Here is a 7509-nt window from a genome sequence, read left to right as displayed (position 1 = left end):
GAGGAATTAAGGAGTTCATCCCATTTACAATTGCACCCTAAACCATATGATATCTAGGAACCTAACTAAAGTTGCAAAACATCTATACTCAGAAAATGATAGAATACTCGTGAAAGAAATGGAAGAAGACATAAAGAAATGGAAAAACATTCCATACTTATGTATTAGAAGAGAAATATTGTTAAATGACTCTGCTACTAAGAGCAATCTATACATTCAATGCAACTCCTATCCAAATACCATCAACTTATTTCATAAAGTTAGAACAAAAATTCCTAAAATTTGTATAGAACCAGAAAAGATTCCAAATACCCAAAGATACACTGGGAAGAAAAAAAAAAAAAAAAACAGAAAACAAAACAAAACAAAAAGCAAAACTGGTGGCATCACAATTCTTCAAACCCTATTGGGGTTTGAAGGGACTTCAAACCCTATTATTACTAGCCCTTGTAATCATCAAGACAGTATGGTGCTGTCACAAAAACAGACATACAGATCAATGGAACAGAATAGAAAATGCAGAAATGGACCCTCAACACTATGGTCAACTAATCTTTGGCAAAGCAAGAAAGATTATCCAATGGAAAAAAAAACAGTCTCTTCAACAAATGGTGTTGGAAAAATTGGACAGCCACATGCAGAAGAATGAAACTGGACCATTTCTTTACACCATATACAAAATTAGATTCAAAATGGATGAAAGACCTTAATGTGAGATAGGAGTCCAAAATCCTAGAGGAGAACACAGGCAGCAACCTCTTTGACCTTGGCCGCAGGAGCTTCTTGCTAGACACATCTCCAAAGGCAAGGAAAAAAGGCAAAAATGAACTATTGGGACTTCGTCAAAGTAAAAAGGAAACAATTGAGAAAACCAAAAGATAGCCAACAGAACGGGAGAAGATATTTGCACATGACATATCAAATAAAAGACTAGTATCCAAAATCTATAAAGAACTTACCAAACTCAACACCCAAATATAAATAATCCAATCAATAAGTGAGCAGAAGACATGAACAGACATTTCTCCAAAGAAGACATACACATGGCCAAAAGACACATGAAAAAATGCTCAACATCATTCAGCATCAGGGAAATACAAATCAAAACCCCAAGGATATACCACTTCACATATGTCAGAATGGCTAAAATGAACAAGTCAGGAAATGACAGATGTTGACAATAATGCAGAGAATGAGGAACTGTCTCCTACAGTGTTGGTGGGAAGGCAAGCTGGTATAGCCAGTCTGGAAACAGTGTGGAGGTTCCCCAAAAAGTTGAAAATAGAGCTACCCTATGACCCAGCAATTGCGCTACTGGGAATTGACCACAAAGATACAAATGCAGTGATCTGAAGGGGCACCTGCACCCAATGTTTATAGCAGCAATGTCCACATAAGCAAACTATGGAAATAGCCCAGATGTCTATGGACAGATGATTGGATAAAGAAGATGTGATACACACACACACACACACACACACACACACACACAAGTGAATACTACTCAGCCATCAAAAAATAAAATCCTGCCATTTGCAACAACATGTTTGGAACTAGAGGATATCATGCTAAGTGAAATAAGTCATTCAGAGAAGGACAACCATCATATGATCTCACTCCTACGTGGAATTTGAGAGACAAAACAGAAGATCATAGGGGAATAGAGGAAAAAAATTAAACAAGACAAAATCAGAGAGGGGGACAAACCATACAAAACTCGAGACTCTTAATCATAGGAAACAACCTGAAAGTTACTGGAGGGGAAGGGGTTGGAGGAGGGGGTAACTGGATGATGGACATTAAGGAGGTCATGTGATGTAATGAGCACTGGGTGTTACATAAGACTAATGAATCATTAATCTCTACCTCTGAAACCAATAATACATTATATGTTAATTAACTGAATTTAAATAAAATGAAAATTTAAAATTAAATTTAAAAAAAGTAAAACACTAAATAAATAAATAAATAAATAAATAAATAAATAAATAAATAAATAAATAAAATTTTGCCCTCCAGCCATTGCCATAAACTCCTGGAAGCATTGGATTTTCATTATGGTCAAAATTTCGATTTTAGAGTGTAGCATGTCACAAAAAATGGAGTAATTCTAGCAATGAGATAGCAATTAAGTAAGTAGTTTGTTAAAGAGTGCATTGCAACTTGGCAATGTTTTTGTCATAATTTTGCAATCAGTCATGATCTATCTAGTAAGGCGCCTACTGCCCAAGGATAGATAAGACAGCAAAACTCTAGATTACAGAATAGAACAACATTCAAAGCAAGCTCATGTAATTTCTCACCAAGAATCATCAGATAAGCCAGGAACCTGATAAAAGTATGAATCTTGTCATCTCCTTGTGAACTCACATTGGGATTATGAAGCTGACAGGGGGTGGGGGATGGGCAATTGAGACGGACTATGAATTATGTTATACCTTAAGGGATGAAAGAGCCGTAGGTGGAGTTACACGGGCTGGAGTGGTTCTCAAATCTAAAAAGGAAACCTTTCTTTGCAACACCACTGTCTAGTTATATTTTATTTTCATCCCCCAGTGACTCCCGGTGAGTCTATATGTGGGTTATGTGACTTAAAGCAGAGCATATAGCTGAGAGATTGCAAGTACTGACTGGATGTGAATTTGGCATCATCAGTCATTGTTCATTTTTTCAAGCATATAAACTGTTGGCAGGGCCCTGTAGGAAAGCTCCCAGGTGGCAATTTTAGAGGAATGCCAGTCATTCTAGAAGAAATTCTGAAGGAGATTTTCTTACTAGGAGACACCAAAGTTTGCATTAATGGGTCATGATAGAACAATATGGAAAATAATGTCCAAGGATAATTTAAGAGACCCTCCATAGTATAAGGAAGATAAAAAAGAATGAATATCTGTAAAAGTCAAATTCCGTAGGTCAAACATCTCATGCTTATTCTCATTAACTTGAACTTATGATTCAAAGACAAAAATTTTTAAGTGTTCTGAAACTAATACAAATGATAGAGGAAAATGTAATGACAATATGTAACAGTAAGAACGAATACTATACTTTACTTTATATATATATATTTATATATTTATATATTATATATTTATATATATTTATATATATATAAATATATATTATATATTTATATATTTATATATATTTATATATATATAAAACCCTCAGACCTCTAGTGAAGCCCAAGATCATTAAAAAGAGGACCAAGAAGTTCATCCGGCACCAGTCAGACCGATATGTCAAAATTAAGCGCAACTGGTGGAAACCCAGAGGCATTGACAATAGGGTACGTAGAAGATTCAAGGGCCAGATCTTGATGCCCAACACTGGTTACAGGAGCAACAAGAAAACAAAGCACAAGCTGCCCAGTGGCTTCCGGAAGTTCCTAGTCCACAATGTCAAGGAGCTTGAAGTGCTGCTGATGTGCAACAAACCTTATTGTGCAGAGATTGCTCGCACAATGTATCCTCCAAGAACTGCAAAGCCATGGTGGAACGAGCAGCCCAGCTGGCCATCAGAGTCACCAATCCCAATGCCAGGCTGCGTAGCGATGAAAATGAATAGACGGCTTATGTGCGTGTCATATTTGTGTTAATAAAACCATAAAACTACCAAAAAAATAGTATATGTTGGGGCCAGGCGGGAAGAGAAACTCCTCAAGACGGCGGATACCCCAAATGGCTGAGGTTCCTGTCACCACCTCCACCTGGGACGTCAATGGACCAATGACCTGCTGACAGCTTGACGCAGACCCGTAGACCTCTCCTTTGGACTTCCCCAACCGGACCCAATGCCCTTCAAACCCCAGAGGAGGAAGTCACCTTGGATTGACCGAATTGCAATCCTTCCTTTGCATAGTGAGGGTCACTCTGACTGGTTGGATTGCAATCCTTCCTTTGCATATGAGCCAACCAATAGGAAACCGTTCTGCCTTACAACGTTATGTAAACCCCCTGCCACCTTGTCTTGGCGCGACTTCCCCGACTCACTCTTTCCCTCCGTGAGTCGTGGAACCTCGGCCGAGGGTGCCTGCAATAAAATCTGTTCTTGGACCTCGCTTGCCTTGGCGGTCTCATTTCCATTTAGTTACTAAAAATCCTAACAGTATATATATATATATATATATATATATATATATATATATATATATATATATATATATTTAAGCCTATTGTACCATACTAATAGTCCCTATTATGAAGTTGAATTTAAAGATATATGGAGGAAGAAAAAAATGGGAGTAAGATACTTTCTACCAGGAATTTTTGCTAAGCAAAAGAATCAGTATTGTAGATTATGGAGACCTATGGGTAATAGCTGCATATGGCAGCACTGTGGAGCATGGCATGTTAAAAATAGCATGGCAGTTTCTCCTAGAAAAATTTTATTTAAAAAACAAATCCTATTAATGATTCTACTCTGGGTCACATAGATGCCTCTTGCTCTCCCTCTGCCTGTTGCTCCACCTGCTTTTATGCTGTTGCGCTCTCTCTGTTAATAAATAAATAATACATATTCTACTCTTCTTCAGTTGGGGAAACTAATGGTAAGCATATAGAATCTGTGGTTAGATAAATCTAATTCATGATGACTACATTTTAATTTTACATCTTTGAATCTCAATATCTACCCAAATAATTTGCATTGAATATTCTCTGAGCCAGCATATTCAAATTCCTTCACTTACAGTTCTATAAATGTGATTTCCTTTCTCATTCAAGGAAACAGATCTACTTAATATTGTTATTTAGTTTACATCACAAAATTCATGCAAAAGAATGGTATGATTGCTGAGTAATTGCTATAGTTTTACACTTCTGAATTGTGTTAAATAAAGCATATTTGTCCCCATAAGAATTCATCTTCTTATCTTCATTTTATAGAAAAACAAACAAACAAAAAACTCTTCTCTCCCTTGAGGTACAGACACACACACACACACACACACACACACACACACACACACACACACGGGTCTTTGTTCCTGATACAGAACTTCAAAAACTCTACATTTCCTGAGGAGTAGAAGTGTATTTGTTATCCTAAGAGGTGACTCCTGGTGGAGGCCCTCACTTCAGGATGGATGGTCTCTAGAAAAAAACTAACCCTCATGACTTGGGGGTTGAGCACCCTCTCAAACCTCTAGGGAAGGGAGATTGAGTTCATCACCTGGCCAATGACTTAATCAACCTTGCCTTTGTAATGAAACCATGACTCAGAACCACAGGCTTGGAGTGCTTCCTGGGTGGTGAATATATTTATGTCCTAGAAGGGTGGCTTATCCTGACTCCACAGGAAAAAAGCTCCTGCACTTCTCCCCACCCTCCCAAAACTTCAATCTATTTGACTCTTGTGGAGGCGGAGAAAATTAAGGCCATTCCACTTTAAGTTCAGCGTTAGCACAAGCCCAGCCATCCCAGGCCCCTGTGAATAAGAGCTGAAATTTACATTACTTCAGTTACAGGAAGAAAACAGCTTACAGCTTAACGACCTAGATAGCCCCTATTAGAATGAGAACAGAGCTCAAGCCAAGGGCAGGAAGCCCCATATTAGAATAAGAACAGAGCTCAATGCCCTTGAAAGCCCCATATCAGAATGTAAACAGAATTTGAGAAATTCCTCCCCCGCTTCTGGAGGTCTCCTAGACCAGCCAATAAAACTCAGCTGAAACCCACTCGGGGTCCAAGCCCCTGCTCTGCTGTGTGGGGTACACTTGGACCCAAGCTCCAGCTTGTAAATAACCCCTCGTGTGTTTGCATCAGTGTCGACTTCTTGGTGGTTTCTCAGATTCGCAATCTTGGGCACAGCATTCTGAGTTATATCCTTTATAATAAAACCACATATAGTTCTGTGAATCTTTCTAGCATATTCCCAAAACTGAACAGGGATCACGGGAACCTCTGAATTTGTAGCTCTGTCAGGAGGAGGTGTGGATAATCTGAGGACTCCACTAATGTCTTGTGTCTGAAGTAAGGGAAATCTTGTTGGGGACTGTGGGATTTGGTGCTGTGAGCAGATTGGTGTCAAAATTTAAGGACTTGCTTTTAATCCTCTGGATTGGATGTTAATTATGGATAGTTAGTGTCAGAAGTGAATTGAACTATAAGACATCCAGTTATTGTCAGAGAATTGGTATTGAAACATAATACCCATGTTATGTGGCTCTTCTGTATTTTTGTGTTCATAGAGTAATCTCTACTAACTTCACTGAATTTTATGTTCTTCACTGAGGGCTTTAATTTTCACTCCTTGCTCTCGTTTTTTGTCATCAGATCATTGTCCTCTCATCCTTTTGTATGATCCTCCATTAGCCCTTGATATTTAGTTTTTTTAATGTTCTCATTGTGACATCTAGCTTAACTACTCATTCCTATGTAAATTTCTTACTATTTATATAATTAAAAACTACACCATGATCTGTATCAAATATTTAAATGTCTGATGCTGTCATTAAAATCCTATAAATCCTTCATTGTACTTGGTGAAATGCCTACCATGTAACTATCCTTTATTCTCATGAACAGCATCAATACAGTAAGAGTCTTACCTCTGCATTTATCAGTCTTTCACTTTTCTTCATTATTACCTAGCTGACAGTTGTGCACCAACATTAAACTATTTTCTTGTAAATATACACACTCATCCAGCTCCAGTCTCATTCCAACATACTCTCATAACAAACCCCGGCCATGGATAAATAAATTTCCAGCAAGTTTTCCATTCTGGATCTAAACATTGGTGAGGAAAAAAGAAATCATACAAGTGGATGTGTCAGTTCATGACAGAAATTTCTGCTTATAAATTACAAAGTCATGATTGCCATTTTCTTTTGGGCACTTATAACTGCCCAGTAATATAATTACATATCACCACCTATGCCCACTCTTCAGCCTCTTCTGACTATACCCCATGTCGTACACTATCCTCTAATGGTCTTTCTCTTTTCGCCCCAAACACAGCTAAGAATAGCCGATAAAATTGCCTCATGATATACCGAGTTAATAGAAGCCTTACCACTCATGAATGAGCAAACCTATTTTATATTTGTACCTATCTTCTTTTTGTTACAAAAAAAAATTGTCCATTTAGCAAAGGTCAAACACTCTACCTGTATTTTAAATCGCATGCCCTCCTACCTTCTTAGGTAAATCTCCCCAACATTCCCCTGAGTGTTCAGTCATTAAATTTTTTAACATCATTGTAATTAGCAGCCAGATTTGAACAGGTAACTCCCATCCTAAAAGCAAGCAAAACAGCAAGGACAACAAAAGTAACAATCCTCTGAATTTCTTGAATTGTTTGCTGTGTTTCCAAAATACTCTGCATCAACTTTTTACTTTTCCTTCAAGCTTATCAAGTTTTCTACAATGCATTGACTCTGTATTTCAGGGACAGTCAACTTCTCAAACAACTGCAGCTTTCCTTGCCATTAAGCAAATATGTATTTTAACGTTAATCTTATTAAACTTCTTAGTAGTGTTTAAACTAATTGAAAAAATGTATTGT

At 37.6% G+C, this 7509-nt stretch overlaps 1 pseudogene; it reads left to right on the top strand.

Annotated features, from left to right (window-relative positions):
- Positions 1–3166: 3166 nt before the first annotated feature.
- Positions 3167–3623, top strand: LOC121487130 (annotated as a pseudogene).
- The last annotated feature ends 3886 nt before the right edge of the window (positions 3624–7509 follow it).

The sequence above is a fragment of the Vulpes lagopus genome, chromosome 3 (assembly GCF_018345385.1).
Source record: "Vulpes lagopus strain Blue_001 chromosome 3, ASM1834538v1, whole genome shotgun sequence".
In the NCBI taxonomy this organism is placed as follows: domain Eukaryota; kingdom Metazoa; phylum Chordata; class Mammalia; order Carnivora; family Canidae; genus Vulpes; species Vulpes lagopus.
This window is presented reverse-complemented; position numbering and strand designations above follow the sequence as displayed.